We start from the raw sequence: 21,949 nt of genomic DNA on the forward strand, positions 1-21,949 counted from the left end.
CAATGTAAATGGTATATTTCATATTGGGAAGCGAATACTAGCAAGAAAATAGTCTGTTCATGCTCAGACATAATATTTTTCAAGTCCTGGGACTTGAACTCAGGGCTTCGGTACTGTCCCTGAGCTTGTTTTCACTCAAAGCTAATGCTCTACCACTTGAGCTTCAGTGTAACTTCCAGCTTTTTCTAGTTCTATAGTTAATTGGAAGTTAGAGTCCCATGAGTTTTTTTGCCTGGACTGGCTTTGAACCATGATCCTCAGATCTCAGCCTCCCAAGTAGCTAGGATTACAGGCATGAGGCACCAGTGTCTGGCTGCTGCTGCTGTTGCTGCTTCCTCCTCCTCCTCCTCCTCCTCCTCCTCCTCCTCCTCCTCCTCCTCCTCTTCTTCTTCTTCATCATCATCATCATCATATTATTATTATTATTATTATTATTTTAATTTACAGTTTGTCAGTTCTGTCTAGCAGATACCAGGTTGATGGATGAAGAAATGCTCATGTTGTGCCACAACACCATGGGGCAAGAAATGGTTAAACCAATTAACAGGCAGACATGGTTAAACCAAAGGTGTCTCTCTTACCCTCCACTTTTATTGGGTCAGATTGCCCCAAGGCTAGCTTAAGGGAAGAGATCAAAAGGTTATATTACCAGAGGAAGAAAACAGGATAACAGTAAGAAGTAAAATAAGTACTCTCAGGTAGTAATTCCTATCTTTTGACATAATACTGCAAAAAGGTCAAACATACTTAGCCTGAGCAACCACACTGCCAGGACTTTCTGCTGGTATCATTCATTGCCCATGCATTCATCCTTAGTTCCCATGGAGGTCTAGGGTTTCCACAACAAGTCACTTGACTCTGTAGGTATGGGGCCAACAGTACTTTTGAAAGCTTTTTCATAAGCACCAGAATCAATAATCACATTACAAATTTGATAATAAAAGCAATCATTTAAAATTTTTTATTTTATTGTAAAGGTGATGTACAGAAGGGTTACAGTTACATAAGTATGGTAATGAGTATATTTCTTGTCAGTGTTACCCCTCCCTCATTTTTTCTTGCTTTTCCTCCCCCCTGATCTCCCTTCCCCCAGATTGTAAAGTTCATTGCCAGCATAATATCCAGTGAGTATTGCTGTTGCAATGGTTCACCTTTGTCCAACCGTTTCTGTGATTCCCTTTTCCTCTCCCAAATCAGATAAACTTGTTTACAGGACAAAGAGTTCTAAAATCAGAAACAATGACCATGGGAATAAACCAGAGGAGAAAAAAATTGAAAGACAAAAAAAATAAATGCAAATAGTATACTAAAATGAAAAAAAACCAAAACAACTACAAAAAACCCTCTTGTTTCCATATCATGGAGATCATTTTGATTAGCGTCATTTTATATGGCCAGATGTATATAACTATAGGACTATTTTGAACATTTGCTAGACTATTGTAGGCATATGCTAATTATAACAAATGAGGAAAACCACGGAGCCTATGTTTCTTTGGGTCTGGCTTAGTTCAGTTAATATGGTTTTTTCCAAGTTTTTCCCATTTCTTTAGAATGGGATGTCATACTTTCTTATGGAAGTACAGAATTCTATTGTGTGTATATACCACATTTTCTTTTTTTTTTTTAATTGTGAGAATACCGTACAGAGGAGTTACAATTACATGGGCAAGATAACGAGTACATTTCTTATCAAGCATTGCTACCTCCTCTTTGTTTCCCCTTCCCATCCCTTCCCATACCCACCCTCCCCCACCCGATCATCCCCCCACCCCCCCACCAAAGTTGTAAAGTTTGTTTTTCGACATAGCATCTTGTACATCTTATTGTTGCAATGGGTCCACCTGTATCCTTAGTTAAACAATTTGTTTTTTCCCTTCGCCTCCACAAATTATACCAACATCAAATACAATGAAAGCATGGGTTATACCGTGGGGGAGGGACATACAAAGCAACATAGAAATCATCTTATAAATATGTTAGAAACAATTGCATGAAAGGAAAAAAAAACATTTGAATACTTATCTTTTGGTTCATTCCCCTAACATCAACTTCTCTGACCTTTTCTGCTTGACTCAGACACATACTAGTTACTGTAAATAAGGGACACCATGGGACCTATGTTTCTTTGGGCCTGGCTTACTTCACTTCATATCATTTTTTCCAAGTCTTTACATTTCCTAACAAATGGGGCAATGTCATTCTTTCTGATGGAAGCATAGAATTCCATTGTGTATATATACCACATTTTCTTGATCCATTCATCTACTGAGGGGCATCTGGGTTGGTTCCATATCTTAGCTATGGTAAATAATGCTACAATGAACATAGTTTTGCTGATAGCTTTAGTGTGGCCTTGTTTGTGATCATTTGGATAAATTCCCAGTGTAAAGGACCTCTATGATGAAAAATTTAAAAACCTGAAAGGAGATTAAAGCAGATTTATGGAAGTGGAAAAATCTCCCATGCTCCTGGATTGAGAGGATTAACATCATGTAAATGGCAATACTGCCAAAAGCCACCTACAAATTCAATGCAATACACATCAATATCCCAACAACATTCTTTAATGAAATAGAAGAAGCAATCCAAAAATTCATATGGAATAATAGAAGACCGTGACTGGCAGAAACAATCCTTAGCAGGAAGAACAGGGCTGGAGGAATATCAGTACCAAACTTTAAATTCTATTACAAAACCGTAGTTATAAAAATAGCTTGGTATTGGCACATGAAAAGAGTTGATGAGATTCATGGTGGGTATATGTTAAGCAGGTTTGCAAAAATTAGGAGTAAGCTTGAGTGAAAGGTTGAAATAAATGACCTAGCTGGAAAGGAATTTGCACTTATCATTGAGGTGAATCATGAAAAAGAGGATTTTTTTAAAAAAAGAGGTTTTATAGACACATTGTAGTTATTACAAGTGAGGGAAACCATGCAGCCTATGTTTCTTCGGGTCTAGATCACTTAGTATAATTTTTTCCAAGCCTTTCCATTTCCTTATGAATGGGGAAATGTCATTCTTTCTGATGAAAGTGTAGCATTCCAATGGGTATATATAACACATTTTCTTGATCCATTCCCTCACTGAGGGGCATCTGGGTTGATTCTGTATTTTGTCTATGGTAAAACAAGGTTGCAGTGGACATGGTTGTGCTGGTGACTTTAGTATAGCCTTGGATAGATACCCAGAAGTGGGATTGCTGGATCATATAGTTAAATAAAATACAAATAATTTCACTTGGATATGATTAATTAAATAATAATCTAAACATTCACACAGTGAGAACAAAGAAGGATAGTCTTAGGAGAGGATCACAAGGATTCAATAGCTTATGCACATAGCTATTGACATGAACTCCAAGAAATGGAGTTTATGGTTCTTTTTTCCCTTTTCTTTCCTTTTTTATTTAGTTAATTCCTTTATTTTTCTGTTTTTGATTTCTGTACCCTTTGTCTTATATATAAATTTATTTGATTTGGGGAAGGGAAATGGAAGCACAGGTATGGTGGTGCGAAGGATTCAGCAGTGAAATCCACTAGACACTATGTTGGAAATGAACTATACAGCTTTGGGGAGAGGGAAGCCAGGAGGAGAAAAACTGGGAGAGAATGAGGGAGAGGATTACAGTGTTCTAAAGGAAATGTGCTCATTACCTGACTTATGTAACTGTAACCCCTCTGTCCATCATCTTTACAATAAAAATTTTAAAAACAAAAGAGGAGCTAAAGGGTCTGTAGACTCAATGGAAGACACAGGAAAAAACATAGAAGACCATACAGGGACACTCATAGTAAAATACCTGTAAATGCTTTTGCAATTGGTAGCTAAGGGAAATTACGGGAATGGACACAAAGTCGCAAGTAAGGAGATATAGGCAGTCACAGGTCTAGTTTTTATGCCTGTCTTACTACCAGTATATAATATCAGGGAAGCTATTTAATCTCTCTGGGACTCAATGTCTCAGAGAAGTAGGCCTAAAAAAAATCCATATCATATAAAGTTGAAGACTGAATGGGAATTGGAAGGAAAAACATCCTTGCCTGTAATAATATACACTCACAAAATATCTATTGTTAACATTGCAGAGGTCAGGGCTGGAGATGTAGCTCAGAGGAACTTGCATAATAGGTTCAAGGATTTGATCCCTGGCATCCCACAAAAGAAAAAAATAATGGAGGCAGTCAAGAAACTACAAGGCCAGAGTTGTTTTGCATCTCAATGAAGTAAACTGTTTTTCTAGATCACAGCCCATTACATGGCCATTAGCACTTGTAGAGAGAAAGAAATAAAAATAGATAATTTAAAGTAATAATCACAGGTGACAAATCAGGCAATTAACAATATAATAAAGCTAAAAAGAAGACTGTGCTGTTTTTGTACTCATCTTCTGCCATCCACCCTTTATTAATCTCTGCAAACTCTTCATGTTTTAATGTGTTCCAGACAGATGATCATTGTTTTGTAATCTCCGTTGATTTAAAACCATGCAATCAGTAATAAGGTATTCTGTCTGGGTGAGCTCATATATTCATGAATCTAATCAGGACTGCTTTTTGGTAATACTATACTAAGCCTGATTTCAGATTCTACTCTCCTGCCTTTCAGTATTCCCCATCTAGCTGAGAAATTCAGAAAAGCCCCAGCATGGTGGAATTTCATTGAATATTCAGTCTTTATGGGAACTTAAACAATCAGCTCTGATTAAGATAAACAATGAACGGAACATCTCATAGAAAAGCTCATTTCTGGTTAATGCCTAGTCCTTAGGTAAGGGTTAATAGGGAATTGGGAGACGAATCCACTAGTTTCTAGTCCAAGATTTTTTTTTGAAATATTGAAAGAATGATCTGCAAGTTTATGAATACAAATGTACCAGGCAGTCATCTCATAAGCTTCACAAATGGTCTTGGCTGCCACTAAGTGGGTGGGAAATGAATGGGAATGAAGAGGATGAGTACTGCTTTGTTTGTGTGGTACACAGTATTACACTGATGAAAAATGCTGGCAAGGGGCCATGTTTCAAGATCCTTGTGAGCATCTTCTGCTTGTATTTTCTCTCTGGCTGTTACCATGGCTACTGATGGAAAGAAATGAAACCCAAAAGGTAGAGAGAAGTAAACAGATTAGGGAGTGGAAGAAGTGGGGAAAACAATCTCAATAGTCAAGCATCTGGGAAGATTTATTATTGAAGGTCTTGATTGCCTATCCTGTTGCATATATAGATATGCAGATTATACGTATACATTCAAACATACACTCTGAAGCCAATTATCTTTCCGAATAAAGCTCCATAAGGACTGGAGATGAATTGCCCTGCTCTGTGGCGAGTGTCCTTCTATTTTTCATTGGAAAAAGTTAAAAGAAAGTTAGGAAGCTATTGGGGGGCAAGTTATGCTCAGTTTGTCACTTCCAGCATGGCCATGTGACAGTAGCTATGGGGTAAAACATTTCACTGCAGAAACAGAGCCCTTATGGCCTATGCTTGGCCTATCTCTATTTATAGTTATCTTCCATTGTCCTGGGCTTGATGTTCTGCTTAAACCTGGGTGTCACATGATATCTGGTGAAGAACAATGCTGTCTATTCTTGACAGGGAAGGACCACAGTCCTTTGCCTAAGGGGTAAGAGGGGTGCATACAGAATCTCTCTTTATTTTGGCTGAGGTGTAAGACCTTTAGGGCATGGAAAAGATGGGCTCACTCCTGTGGAAACTGATCTTTCTCTGATTCTTCCTCACTATTGTTCTATGACCTGTATAAGTCATGTCTTTCTTGTGACCCCAATAAGTACCATCTATATATAATCAGATGACACCCTGAGACTGCTGCTTTGGATGGTGGGTAATAGTTGTCCCTTACTCAAAAGGAAGCGTAACTTTAAAAAAAAAATCTCATCTCTGGACTTTCCAGCTATTTGGCTTTAGGCAAGCTACATAACTTCTTGGACTTTCAGTTTATATACCTGGGGTAATTTGCTTACTCATTTGGATGTTAGACCATCATACTATAAAAGTTCTTTGCACAATTCTGCTCACAGTAATGCCCACTGGAGGTCAGTTTTTAAAATTCTGTTCATTATAAATAAAACACAAGTTGGTTGTGACAACCTTATCTACCTATCTGTTTTTCCCAGTCTTTCTCCCCGGGAACACACAGGTGGAATCAGTTTCATTAAAGTGATGTATTGTGGTTAATAAAAGCTGGTGAGCGAGTGAACTATACTTTCAGCTTATCCATGGGCAAGTCTAGTCCCTCAGGTGAGGCTTAATTGAGGAACAAAGCACACTCTATCATTGCTGGTGACTGTATCCTTATCCAATCCGGATAGACCACAGTACTCCAAAAAAGTTGGGCATACATTACCATTATACCAATTGTCATGTCTTTCTTCTGAAGATTATTTTCTTATTGCAATGCTTTATCTTTATTTCTGACAGAAAGAAAATGCTGATATATAACCTACTTTAGCTGCTTTCGTCAAGTAATTTTCTTCACAACTTAACTGTGTTATGAGGATCATTTCTGGGGAGAAAACTCATAGAATGAAAGTTGCCTTTGAAATGTGAGTCTACAGTCTCTTCCATCTCAATTTATTGTTATTAATAGAAATTTTCATATATAGCACTAGAGTTTTCATAAGGTACCTACAATGAATTGTGCAGATTATGTCAAACTAAACACAAAATGGGGAAGACACAATCATGTGTCTAAAAACTGAAATAAAAATACCTTAACCATAACCTAAGAGTGACATTGTCAAAACATGATGTGGGTTAACCATGGCATCAGTTCTTCCATGTGAAGGTACAAGTCAAGAGAAATGTGGTGTTTGGGCATGACCCCCAAACAAGAGATAGAATTAAGGGCTTGAAAAATTGAGGTGGCAAAAAAGTAAAATAACAGAAAGAAACTAAATGTTTAGGAAGAGAGAACTATGTGGGAAAGAAGTTATACAGATGAGCTTTGGACGTATTTAGAGTAGCAAAAGGAAGTTCAGGTTCAATTAACAGGAAGTTCAGTTGTAAACCATAGAGGTATGAGAAAGACTGAAAAAGTGGCCACTCTAGCATTCAATAATAGAGGCCATAAGACAGGAAGCCAAAGCATTGATATTGACTAGGTATCAGGGGAATTCTGAGTGATTTTGATGATAAGAGCTACAGTATAAACAGTTCAATTGACAGCAATTGTTTGCAATGAGAAAGCTACTGAGCTAGCCCAGGTAGGAGGAAAGAAATCAGAATCAGGCAATGACTAGAAAGAGAAAGGAGGAATGTTATGATGGATGATATCAGGAAATACCATATATATATTTGAGGTTAAGTATAGGAATTAAAGAATAAGTCCCTTCCAGTTTTCAATATGAATTCTATCAAGCATTCAAAGAAAACCTGCCAGAAAAAGAAGAGAAACACTCACCAACTCGTTTAGTAACTGAACATAATTTTAACTTTGAAATCGAATAGAAAGGAGAAATAATTATGGATGACAATATCATGAGAGGCACATAGAAATGAAATGTAGCATTATATAAAAATGTAATGTTTTAGGATAAGCTGATTTTATTCTGGGAACGTAAAGTTCATTTGCTGTTTAAAACTCAGCCAGTGTAATTTGTCACATTAATAAAATAAAGGAAAAATACAGTGAGATGCAGAAAATTATACCTTTAAACCCAGCATTTCTTCATGACCGTTCCTGGCAAAATATGAACAAGGGGAAAGTATCTTAATTCGATAGCACATACCTGAAAAGATCTAATGAATCATAGAGGCATAGAGCCATAGAGACTGCTGTAGCCTTCTTTCCTTTGGGTATCTTACTAGAGAAAGGTGGCAGGTACCATCATTTCTATTCAGCATTTTTATGGAGAACATGCTTTCCCACTCAGGAGTCACAGTGAGTGCAATAAGTGAATCAAGAAACAGAAAATACAAGCTATACAGATTAGAAAAAAATGAAAACATCATTTGTGAATGACATGTTATTAGAGTCAAGTAATTTAGCAAAATTTTAGAGGCTTACAGAAGAATAAATTGCATTCCTATACAAAAATAAAATCAACTTTATAAATGGCATAAAAATTTGTAAGTAGCATAGTGTAATAGAATTGGTAGTAGCAGGGGGTTGAGGAATTCTTCTCCACAAAGTACCTTGGGTTTCAGACATCTTACACACACTGTGCATGCCCTTATATTCCTGTGCATGTAGCTGACTGATGGGGAAGAGAGAATTGGAGAGAGAGCAGAAGATCATAGATGGTCAGAGATCACTATGTAATTCTACTGATCTGAACACAATGACATCAAATTAATAAAATAGCCTGGGAAGTTTTGCCTCAGTTTTTTTTTAAATGAGAGAAACATATTAGTTTTGATCTTCACAGAGCAGTAGCTACTATAACTTCTTTTTAAAATTTCATCATGAGATGCATTACCTGTGGATATCAGAGAGACAAGTTTTTTCCTTTAAGCTTAGAAGAAATAGGAACTTTACCAAGGCTTACTTACTTGGTATGAATTTTTTCATGAGAAGAAATATGGTTTTCATTCTAACAGTGGCTAAGTTTTCACAATGACTAGAGTTAAGTCATTGTCTAAATTGTTTCATTCAGGCATGAAAGAAAGCTACTTCACTGTAGCAGTTACTGTGTTAGATTTTGTTTGTTAGACATTAATTACACAGCAGCAAACACATAGATAAATGTGTTGCCTACATTTGCTTCTTATTTTTTAATGATTTGAGACTCCCATTTACAGAGTGGAACCATCCACTATCTTTTCTGCCTCTACCACTGAATGGATCAACTTGTGACAGTATTTCCTGTGCTAATGAGGCCAATGTTTCCTAGATTCAGGTGCAGAAATAGTTATCATTGTCACTTTAGGGATAGAAATAGTTATGAGGTAACAAAAATGTGCTGAAGCAGCCATCATAATTATGGAGGTAAATATTTCAAGAATCATATTAAGCAATAAGAATGGAGAAATGTTACTTTGTGAAAAATTCACGTGCAATTTACAAAAGCTTTTTTGGAATGAGGATGAGCAAAAGAAATAGTAAGATGAATTATAAAAAAGATAGATACAAAGCTTGGGAAGTGGGAGGCTATTTTTAATAAGATACTTGAGATTTAAAAAATCTTTGTTATTGTAAATGTGATGTACAGAGGGGTTACAGTTCAAGAGTCAGGTATGAGTACTTTTTTTTAATGAACAATGTCACCCTTTCTCTTACTCTCTCCTATTTTTTCCCTTCCATCCCCAACCACAAGTTGTATAGTTCATTTCAACATAGTGTCTTGTAAGTTTCACTGCTGCATTCATTCATCCTTTGTCCTATCCTCCCAGAGACAGATAAATGAACAAATGAGCTAACAGGAAAAGAAAGCAAGAACAGCAACAAAGAAAAAAACCAAAACAAGGCCCCACTAAAGATACCAGCACAACCATGTTCATTGTGGCATTGATTGCATAACCAAGATATGGAATCAACCCAGATGCCCCTCAGTGGATGAATAGATCAAGAAAATGTGGTATATATACACAATGAAATTCTACTTGTACATTAGAAAGAATGAAATTGTACCATTCATTAGGAAATGGAAAGTCTTGGAAAAAATATATTAATAGAAGTAAGACAGACACAAAGAAACATAGGTTGCATGGTTTCTTGCATTTGTGGTAACCAGAATGTGCTATAAATCCACAAGTAGATGGTAAAGAAAAAAAAACATACACATGATAAATTATACAGGTCTCCAGGCATCCATACAGAGAGAGACCAAAGGAGGATAATCTTAGGAGAGGATCACAATGGTGCATTAGCTATGCATATCTGATCATATAAAATAATATTTATCCAAATGAACTCTAAGAAATGGAAAGATATTAGTAATTTTGCATGCATTATTTAACCTCTGGATGGGTCTTTTTTTTGCATATCTGAAATAAGATGGCAGAATGAAAATTCTTTGTAATTTTAACATTGGGTGATTCCAAGTGTTACTCTATTTTAATACAAGTCAGTTCTCTCTTGCTAAAAAAGAATAGAAAAAAAAGCATAGGATGTTAGTTTTACTTTTGCAAAGGCCTTATGATTAGAGTTGACAACTTCCTTTAGCTGCAAACCCTTTATTTGGAAACTCATCAGAATGTGGTAGTATCACTATACTGGCACAGCAGTTGGGAATCACAGCTACAGTTCTTCTGCAAAGGGAATTTTAGACACAGCTGATGGATATAGAACTGCAAGCATGTACCTTGGAACCAATGTGAATAAATGATGCCAAGAAGTCATCCAAAGGCAGTGACATTTTGGAATTCTAAAAAATTTATCCATTTCCATGATAAACTTGGGGAAAAAATGCCCACTATGATTGTGGATTTTTTTCTAACAAGTACCATTTAGTTGTTGGTACCACTTTCCTTATTGTTTTCCTTATTTGAGTTAGTGAAGTGTGATCTAGTCTAGTAGTGTTTTAAGGTCTTTGTATGGCTCACTTTTTGATGTTAATGAGTGCAAATGGGAACTTCATGTTTTTGTTTTCCCTTTTTTTGTGATTCTAGGGATCAAAATCAGGGTCTAGTGTGGGCTAGGCAAGCTCTTTAACACTGAGCTTTAACCCAAGTATGTCACTTAAATTCTTGACAGAGCAAATTGACTTGGGTGTGGGAAGTTGTTCCCATCCATTTTTCATTTGTACATGAATAATAATAAATGTAGTACTCCTAATTGGCTTTTATTCAGTTAAAACATTATGATTCAATAAATGATTATTTTCTAATGCTAATGTTGCAACATTCTATTTGGGTTTGAGGTGTGTGTGTGTGTGTGTGTGTGTGTGTGTGTGTGTGTGTGTGTGTGTGTGTGTGTGTGTGTGTGTGTGTGTGTGTGTGTGTGTGTAGGGAGGAGGTGAGTCAAAGAGAAGGCAGAGCCAGAGAGAGAGAGACAGACAGAGAGAGAAAGAGAGGGAGAGAGAGAGGGAGAGAGAGAGGGAGAGAGAGAAGAGAGCCAGCTTCTAGACTTACAAGGATAAGACTTGTCACTCACAATCTGAAGGATGGTCTTGTTTTCTGCATCTCAAGAGTTGGTACTTGAGAGTGTTCTGACACAGCCTGCTTGTTTCTGTGCATCTACTACAGAGATAAAATCCCATTAGATTCAATGCCTGTTTTCCCCTTTGACCACTCTGGAGGAGCTTTTAAACTTCTTCATGAGCTCTGTGAGTGCTCAGGAGAGTCTCTTCAACAAGATGTAACCCAGTTTTGTGACATTACTTTTCTTGAGTGTATGTAGAGAATCATAGCATGGGTGTGCTTTCTTTCTCTCCTAATCCCTTTTCTTATTGCACTCAAATGCAGGGAAAAGAAGAAAAAAGCATGATGAAATTATAGAATTAACAGACACGGTAAAGAAAGGGATAGAGGGAGATCATGAGTCACTAAACCAATTTGCCTGGCTAGAGGGTACAGTTCAGTGGTAATTTTATAAATGTAATTCAGGCTGTGGCTTTTTGTGCAATAGGCCACTTTATGAAAATGGAGGAGGGGATATTATAACTACTCATTAGCAAGATGTCCCTACTTCCATTGGTGAGAGTTATATGATTTTAGTAGGTCTAATTCTTTTTTTTTTTTTTTTTTTTTGGGTCTGGTCGTGGGGCCTGAACTTTGGGCCTGGGCACTGTCCCTCAGCTCTTCAGCTCAAGGCTAGCACTCTACCACTTGAGCCACAGCACCACTTCCGGCTTTTTTCTTTTTCTTATGTGGTGCTGAGGAATCGAACCCAGGGCCTCATGCATGCTAGGCAAGCGCTCTACCACTGAGCCACCTTCCCAGCCCCAGTAGGTCTAATTCTTGAAAAAACTTTTATTTATAAAGTGATTAGCAGGAAAATAAAACCTAAGATGAAAGTGTAATTGAACAAAAAGTTCATTTATCTATCTTTGTCTTTGTCAAGAAAATGATATATGATGTAACACAAAGGTATATGGTGTGGAGTGCTGGCCTTTTGCTCAAGAACCTTCCTTTTATGTGTGATATTTAGATACCCAGTTTAATCTTTTTTGATTTTATTTTGGCTCTTTGTTAACTTGTTCAACAACCAGATAGCCATGCTTGGGTTAAAAACAACTCTTGTGAGGTGAAAAATGATAAGTTTATTTTATATTTATGAAGTAACGCAAGGCAAGTATAGGTTGTTCTGATACCTCTAAGTGGCTGTGTATCTTTTTGTATACACATCCACACATACACTTTCAGAATTTTTATATGATTGGTCTACCTATAGATCTGATATATGTAGATACAGATATGCATAGGTATGTATTTTGTGATGTAGACATAGATTTATAGATCTATCTTTCTTACAAAAGATATAGATATATAGGTCTCTCTATCTTACAAAAGCTCAAGTGAGAGGTTTGTCTTTGTTGTTGTTGTTGTTGTTTTTAATGTACTATGTGATTTTCTTTTGTTTCTTTTGTATGTTCTTTCCCCTGTAGTATGTCCCTTGTTGTCACTGTATTTGATTTTGGCACTCTGCATCTTGTATATATATATATATATTTATCTAATTTGGGGCAGGGAAGGGAAATAACAAAATGCTGAAATAAGGACATTGCAACAATGAGGCTCACAAGACATTATGTTGGAAATAAACTTTACAACTTGAGGCCAGGGGAGGAGCAGAGGAGGGAAGGGATAGTAGGAGAAAAACAAAGGAGGGGGTAAAAATGTTTGACAAAAAAATGTTCCCATTACCTTACTCATATAATTGTAACCCCTCTGTACAGCATCTTTACAATAAAATGAAAAACCCACAAGGAACAAAAGATAAAAGTTTAAATATGAACCTTATACTTTTTTTAAAATTTAATTTAATTTAATTTAATTTGAGAACATACTGTACAGAGGGGTTACAATTACATGGGCAGGATAATGCATACATTTCTTACCAAGCATTGCAGCCTCCTCCTTTGTTTACCCTTCACCTCCCTTCCCAGCCTCCCCCCTCCCCCCCACCCAATCATACCCCCCTCCCCCCCCCCCACACCGACATTGTAAAGCTGTGAACCTTATACTTTTAAACCAATTACCCAGTTTCTCTGAATGCTAGTATTGTTATCAGTGAAAAGATAATACTCCATTGAGTGACCACAGAGTAGAAATAGTTCAGTGTGGAAGAAATCCATAGATGTATACATCCCTTAGACAGGTGAGTTGCTGTAAGCCAGCACAAATACAGCTTTAGTGAGGCTGCACCAATTAGGGCATTTAGCCAATAGGAGTATTTAGTTGTTCTGATTTCAAAACAAGAGAATACCAGCATGGTATAGATTCAGGTACACCTTTCTTCCTACTTAACCCTCGACATGCAGGGCTCTCTGGTGACACTGGATTATGTATGGGATCTAAATCATAATGAGATATAAGTACCTGTGATTTTATTGCATAGTAGTCATACACCGAAACTCTGGAATCAAATGCACTGAGTTCTAATCCTGACTACCACATACTGATTCTGGTAACCATGTAACTTTTCATCCCTTTCTTTCTTTCTTTTTTGGTGCCAGTCCTGACACTTGAACTCAGGCTTTAGGCCCTGCTCCTGAACTTATTTGTTCAAGACTAGCACTCTACTATTTGAACCACAGCTCTAATTCTGTCTTTTTGGTGGTCAATTGGAGATAAGAGTCTCACAGACTTTTCCTGCTGGAGCTGGCTTCAAACTACAGTCCTCAGACTTCAACCTCCAGAGTAGCTAGGATTATAGGCATGAGCCACCAGCACTTGGCTCATTTAACTTTTCTTAGCTTCCATATTCTGATTTTCAAACATTTGCAACAAGAATAATAACTACTTCATAGAGATTTTAGAGGATGATGTCATAATTTTTATAAACATTGAATGCCGAGGTTATCTTATGAAAATGGATACTTGATATTATTACTTGTATTATTGTACTCCACAGGTAATTTACTCTGTTTTGAATAAGTTGACCAATTTTGTCTATTGCAAAGGCTTCTTGAATTAAAAAAATATATTCCTGCTCCTTTTCCTTCTTCTCTTTCTTCATTCTTACTTTCCTCCTCCTCCTCCTCCTCCTCCTCCTCCTCCTCCTCCTCCTCCTCCTCCTCCTCCTCCTCCTCCTCCTCCTCCTCCTCCTCCTCCTCCTCCTCCTCCTCCTCCTCCTCCTCCTCATGCTCCTCCTTCTTTCTCCTCTTCTTCCCCTTCTTTTGTACTTGCTTTGAACTTTGGACCTTGTGCTGTTTGTTACACAGGTGCTCTACCACTTGAATTATGCCCCCGGCCTTTATGCTTTTAGTTAATTTTTCTAATAAGGCTTTGTGGTTATGCTTAGGTTGGTCTGGGTACTATCCTTTATTCTGTGTTCCTTTATTATGGTGTGTGTGTGTGTGTGTGTGTGTGTGTGTGTGTGTGTGTGTGTGTGTGTGTGTGTGTGTGTGTGTGTGTGTGTGTGTGTGTGTGTGTCCAAGTTTAAATTCACCCAAGGCTGGCATTTTACCAGTTGAACCACACCTTCATTTCTCACAATTCTCTCACTTTTCATGAATATCTGATAGTTACATACCACTTTGCCTAACTATGTTCCCTGGGATGACCTTTAATCAAAATCCCCCAGATCTCTACCTCAGGATTAGCTGTGATTACAGGGCTAAGCTACCATTCCTGGCCTTCAAATATATTCTTTATCTGCTTCTTTGATGAAGGATTGCTATTTCCTTAACATTTGTGTTGCATAGTTAATGTTTTAGGGGAAATGTCCAAGTTCATGAATAACAGTAAACCTCTGATGTTGACTGACAAGAGGAGTTTTCAGGGTTCTGTTTCAGAGATTGTTTAGCATTGTTAGACTTCTGAGTTTGCCCAAGTTGTAGCCTAGATCCAGCCTCTCTTGCTAGTGTTACTATTGTATTGTGCTGTTTTGCCCTGAGAGTGTTTGGGTGCTCCACACTAATATCCAACTAGTTTTCCTGCTTTTATTTTGACTTGGTATTCTTTCCATATACATATATATATATATATATGTATATATATGCATATACATGCACACGCACATTTACTGACACATTTACGTGTGTGTGTGTGTGTGTGTGAGAGAGAGAGAGAGAGAGAGAGAGAGAGAGAGAGAGAGAGAGAGAGAGAGAGAGAGAGAGAGAGAGAGAGAACCAGGGCTTGAATTCAGGGCCTTACATTCTTGCTTAGCTTTTTCACTCAAGTCTGGTACTTTTCCACATGAGTAACACCTCCATTCCAGTTCTGTGCTAGTTAGTTGAAGATAAGAGTCTCCTGGACTTTTCTGGTTGAGCTGGCTTTGAATTTCAATCCTCAGATCTCATCTTCCTGAGTAGCTAGGATTATGGGTCTGAGCCACTAGTACCTCTCTCAGGTTTTGAAATTGACATTTGATTTTGTTCACTTTGGACTTGAATATCTAAATATATATTCTTTAAAATATTTTTATTTAATTCTAGGAGAAGGCATTTCTTTCTTTTAAATTTTTAAACATTTTTTAACATTTTGAAATGATATCATCAAATGTATATAAATTCTGAATGGTAGATTTTACTGGTTAGTTTAACATTTTATTACTATAAAATGACTCTTTAAAAATTTTTTATTGTAAAGGTGATGAGTTGGGTGGTTACAGTTACATAGGTAAGAGAAATAAGTACATTTGTTTGAAATCATTGTTACTCCATCCTTCTTTATCTCCCATTTATCCTTCTGTCTCCCTGCATAGTGTCAAGTGAGTATCAATGTTGCTGTGGTTCAGCTGTTATTCTACTGTTTCTGTGATTCCCATTCCCTATCACATATTGCATTGTCTATTATATAAAACACTTGGCACAGAAAGCTAAGAGAAATGAGCAAAAAGACAGACAACAATAGAGAAAAAAGAACTAACTATATACAGGGTCTAATGAGAGCCTTTTGTTTCCATAAGGTGGAGTTCATGTTAATATGCTTCATTACATATAATCCTTTGCAGTAAGCATTTGGGTTCTTGAGATCTCCTGTTAAGAGAATTTTGTAGCCAGGCGCTGGTGGCCTATGCCTGTAATCCTCGCTACTCAGGAGGCTGAGATCTGAGGATCGAGGTTCAAAGCCAGCCCGGGCAGGAAGGTCCGTGAGACTTTTAGCTTCAATAAACCACTAGAAAACCGGAAGTGACACTGTTGCTCAAGCAGTAGAGCTCTCGCTTTGAGCTGAAGAGCTCAGGACAGCGCCCAAGAGTTTAAGCCACATAACCGACCAGAAAAAAAAAAAAAAAAGAATCTTCTATATATTATAGTTACTACAAATGAGGGAGATCATGCGACCTGCTTTTCTTTGGGTCTGGCTTACTTTACTTAATACAATTTTTTCCAAGTCTTTCCTTATGAATGAAACAATGTTATTCTTTCTGATGGAGGCATAGAATTCCATTGTATATATAAAGCACATTTTCTTGATCCATTCATCTACTGATGGGCATTTGGGTTAGTTCCATACCTTGGCTATGGAAAACAATGCTGCAATGAACATTGTTGTACTGGTGACTTTAGTGTGGCCTTGTTTGTGGACATTTGGATAGATTACCAGAAGTGGGATTGCTGGGTCATAGGGGACTTCTATGCGTAGTCTTTTGAGGAACCTCCACACTGCTTTACTGAGTGGTTGAACAAGTTTGCACTCACACCAACATGTAATAGCATTCCCCTTTGGTCATCTGTTGTTAGATTTCTTGATTATGGACATTCTAACTGATGTAAGGTGGAATCTCAACATTATTTTGGTTTACATTTCTTTTAGCCAGAGATGTTGAGCAATTCTTGGCCATTGGTATTTTCTCTTCAAAGAGATCTCTTAAGGTCTTTAGTCCACTTTTTAATGGGATGTTTGTTTCTTGGGGAGTTTGTTTTGGGGGGAGTTAATTTCTTGAGCTGTTGGAACATTTTAGCTATGAGACCCTTGTCTGTTGTATGTGTGGTGAAGCTCTTCTCCCAGTCTGTGGAGTTTTGATATATTTTGCTAGCTATGTCCTTTGTCGTGCAGAAGCTCTGAAGTTTCACGCAGTCCCATTTATTCAGCCTTTCTTTGATTTGTTGTGTTTCTGGATCTTTATTAAGAAAGTTTTGATTTGTGCCAAGAAGCCCTAGTGTTCCTCCTATTTTTTCTTGTAATATTTTCAAGGTATCTGCTTTTACCTTGAGGTCTTTGATCCATTTGGAGTTGATTGTGGTTCAAGGTGAGATATAAGTATCTAACTTTAGTTTTCTACATGTGTTTAGCCAATTCTACCAGCACCATTTATTTCTTGAAGAGGCTGTCTTTCTTCCATCCTATTTTTTTTTGGCTCCCTTGTCAAAGATTAGTTAGAGGCAGGTTGGCAGATTCATTTCTCAGTCTTTTCCATTGGTCCTCAGGCCTGTTCTTGTGTCAGTATCAAGCTGTTTTGACTACTATGACTTCATAATAGAGTTTGAGATTCAGTATTGAAATTCTTCTAGCATTGTTCTTCCTGCTAAGGATTGTTTTTGCTATTTGGGGTCTTTTGTTGTTCCATATGAATTCTACATCATTGTAGAAAGAAGTTGGGATATTGATGGGTATTGCATGGAATTTGTATATAGTCTTTGGCAGTATTGCCATTTTCACAATGTTAATCCTCTCAATCCAGGAACATGGAAGGTTATTCCACTTCCTGAGGTCTGCTTTAATTTCCTGTTTCAGATTTTTGAGGTTTTCATTGTAGAAGTCCTTCACTTCTTTGGTTAAGTTGATCCCTAGGAATTTTATTTTTTTTTAGAGGATATTGCAAATGGAATTGTTTTCCTAATTTGAGCCTCTCTCTTCTCATTGTTGGTATAGAGAAAAGCTACTGATTTTTGTGTCTTCATTTTATACCCTGCTAATTTGCCAAAGTTTTGGATCAGCTCAAGTAACTTGGGAGTGGAGTCTATGGGATTCTCTAGATATAGGATCATGTCATCTGTGAAGAGGGAGTTTTGCTTCTTCTTTTCCTATCTGGATCCCCTTTATGTTTGCATCTTGCTTTATTGCTCTAGCTAGGAATTCTAATACTATATTGGAGAGGAGTGGAGAGAATGGACATCCTTGTTTCATTCCTGATTTTCACCATTGAGTAGTATACTGTCTGTATACTGTCATATAAAGCCTTGATTACATTGAGGAATACTCCATGGATTCCTAGTTTCTCCAGAGCTTTCATCATAAAGGGGTGTTAGATCTTGTCAAATACTTTTTCTGCACCTATGGAGATAATCATGTGGTTCTTGCCCTTGCTTCTATTGATGTGTTGAATTACATTATTTGTGTATCCCTGGAATGAATCTTGTTCAATCATAGCATATAATTGTTTTGATTAGTTGTTGAAGTCGACTGGCCAGAATTTTATTAAGAAGTTTTGTATCAATGTTTATCAGAGAAATGGGTCTATAGTTCTCTCTCTTTGATGAATCTCTGTCTGGTTTTGGGGTGAAGGTTATGGTGGCTTCATAGATGAATTTGGTAGTGAGCTTTCATTTCTGATTTCATTAAGGAGTTTGAGGTGTGAGTTCTTCTTTGAAGGCTGTGAATCCATCTGGTCCTGGGCTTTTCTTGGATGGGAGGTCCCTTATTCCTGTTTCTATTTCATTACATGATATGGGTCTAGAGAAGGCATTTCTTTTGATGTCAAATCTGAAACCCAACTGACATGAATTTCATTTTGTGCTTTGGTGTAAATCACACTCAAGTCATGTGCTAGGACTTCTTGACTTCTTGCACAGATTTCCATAGTTGGCTTTTGGTTATTTTCAGAAAGCCCTTTTGGGAGAACCTTTCTTTTCTGATGAATGCTTCTAGTGCCAGTTCATGCATCTGTAAGAAAAAAGCCAGCCAGCCACACTGTTATTATTCACACTGCAGGACACTCTGAGAAGAGCTCAATGAAAGGAATGGCAGCCTAAAATTAAAGATCCATTTGGTGTGCATGGTATGTGTATTTTAAACATGTGTTTTCTCTCTGCTATCAATAAACTGTGTGACTAATAGTCTATCCAATGGTACAAATATAGAAAGAAAAGGCTGGGATTAGTATACAACAAGGTGGTAAAAAAATCATTCATAAATCTTACAATTCGATAAATAATAAAGATGCCACAATGATTTATAAAGATGGTCACTCTTGTATTTCAAGCTACTGTTGGCTCAGCTCCACTCAATTTCAGACCATTAATACCAGTGTCAGAAATAATCCCAAATAGCTACTCAGACTCTGTTTTTAGCTTCTTGATTTATTTTCTTTTACATGTGCAGTCAAGATTTGGGCTGGGAGAACAAATGATGAGCAAGAATCCTGCCCAGATAAACCTTCAAGTATTTATACTTTAGTTAATTCATTTGTGCATATAGCCCTGCATATTTTACATGTATATTTAAAAATTAGAACTAATTTCCATGTATGAAAGAAAACCAAGGGTATGAGGAATGAAGAGAGAAAGCAGCCATAAAATTCAATATATTTATAACTGAAAATGAACTAGGAAAACTGAGGGGATGGATGGGAATGGAAGAGATGGGGGGTAAGGAAAGGGATGCCAGACTAAGATGCATTGTACTCATAAACTGAAATGTTGAATTCAAACCCCTTTGTACAAGTATTTATACCTAATCCAAACATAACTATTCAGACTTCGTGGATGTACAGGGCACTTTCAGGTTTTCTAACATTTTCATATTCAAAATTTTCCTATATATCACAAGACTAGTTTTTGCTGTTTCATAGGTGACATGATGAAATACTGGAAATGTAATCTGACTAGTTTAAAATGATATTGCAATAGTGACAGTAATAAGAACAATAGGTCATAGTAATAATAATGGTAATAGTTCACAGTTGAGTGCTTACTATGTGTGTCTGACATTTTCCTAAGTGCTGAATACTCAGAACTTTGAAGTGAGTTCATCGGAAGGAATTCAGAGACTGAGTAAAAGGAGAAGGGAATGCAAAGAGATATTAGTAATGTAGGAGGTGTGAGGTTAGGATTGAAAGGTGAGCAGGGATGTGGGTCATGGAGTATGGTCAGGTGAAGCTGAGAGGCTGACTCAAAAGCAGGACTGGATGATGGGGTTCTTCAACAGGGGCAGGAACCTCTTTCTGCAAGGAAACATAATAGCAAATAATTTTGGATTTGTTGGCCATATCAGCTCTATAAGTACTCAGCTTTGCTGTTCAGGTAGTTAAGGACAACATTTAAACAAACAGCTACAACTCTATTCCAGTAAAACCTTATTTTCAACAGGCAGCAAGTGAGCAGTATTTGGTCTATAGGCTACTTTTATTTTGTATCCCCTAGTCTAAAAAATAGTTAACGAGTTATGTTTAAAAGCAAATAGAATGCGACATATATGGCTTCTTCAAAAATATCTCCTTACTTGGTATTAATAACAGCAGTTAAACTGAGGTAAATATAAATTACTTTTTTTCATGATATCAAGAAAAATAGTCTGTGGAAACAATGGCCAGGGTCCTTTTTTCCTCTGAACAGATGTAATTCCCTGGTTTATCTAAGAAAGGTTGATTTATATTGATTGCTATGTGTCATAACTCCTATTTGCCCCCTCCCCCTTTTTCTTTGTCCATTATGGGGCTTGAACTCTGGGCCTGGGCGCTGTCCCTGCGCTCTTCAGCTCAAGGTGAGTGCTCTACCACTTGAGCCAAAGAGCTACTTCCAGTTTTCTAGTAGTTTATTGGAGATAAGAGTCTCACAGACTTTCCTGCCTGGGCTGGCTTTGAACCCTGATCCTCAGATCTCAGCCTACTGAGTAGATAGGATTACAGGCGAGAGCCACCGGCGCCGGCAGAGCTTCTATTTTTTAACTTTTGAAAGTTTCCCTGTTTGGAGGATTTCATACAAACATGAGGTCATCTTAGTTCAAATCTATGAAAGTTGTTCTTGTGAAACTTTCTGCCTATGAGACAGGCATTATCTTAATCTTTCACAATAGTGTGGTAGGCTAAGAAATGTGATACCTGAAGAGCCATATTATCTGGGATTGGGGAGTGGTCTCAATTTGTTCTTCCCCCTTACTCTAAGGTGGCCTTAGATAATTGCTCAGCCTCTCCAAGTCAAGGTTTCTTTCATTGAAAATTGGGTAATGTGTCTTTCATCTGTCTATCTACCTGTCTATTTGTCTGTCTCTATGGATAGACATATTATTATGAGCTTTATAAAAGTATATTTACTGAAGTTATTTGTAATATACAACCATAGAGGAAGAAGAGTGGGAGAATTGCAGATTAGGAATTGTTTACACAGACAGGCCATATGGTTGTGTCTACCAGTGTCTTCTCCCATTCACAGGATCTTGAAGAAATCATTAGCTCTTAGTGCAGGTCCTCATTGGTACTATGTGTAGTCAGAATTACTGTCATTCTTGAAGGCAATATAGATAAACCATCAAGCACAGTGCTGGGCATATAGTTAGCTCTAATAAAATATAGTTGTGGTTTATAAAAATGTTACCTATCAAAATAATTATGTATCTTTTGTATGTATTTTTTATTGTAATGATACTGTACAGAGGGGTTACAGTTACATGAATAAGGTAATGAATACATTTCTTTTTTGGGGGGGGGGTCTGGTCGTGGGGCCTAAACTCTGGGCCTGGGCACTGTCCCTCAGCTCTTCAGCTCAAGGCTAGCACTCTACCACTTGAGCCACAGCACCACTTACAGCTTTTTTTCTTTTTTCTTATGTGGTGCTGGGGAATTGAACCCAGGGCCTCATGCATGCAAGGCAAGTGCTCTACCGCTGAGCCACCTTCCCAGCCCATGAGTCCATTTCTTATTGAGCATTGTTACCTCCTCCTTTGTTTTTCCCCCACCATCCCTTCCCTCCCTACCTCCCAAGTTGTAAAGTTTGTTTTCAACAT

This window comes from Dipodomys merriami, unplaced genomic scaffold, assembly GCF_024711535.1.
Source record: "Dipodomys merriami isolate MVZ:Mamm:240054 unplaced genomic scaffold, mDipMer1.0.p SCAF_16, whole genome shotgun sequence".
Classification (NCBI taxonomy): domain Eukaryota; kingdom Metazoa; phylum Chordata; class Mammalia; order Rodentia; family Heteromyidae; genus Dipodomys; species Dipodomys merriami.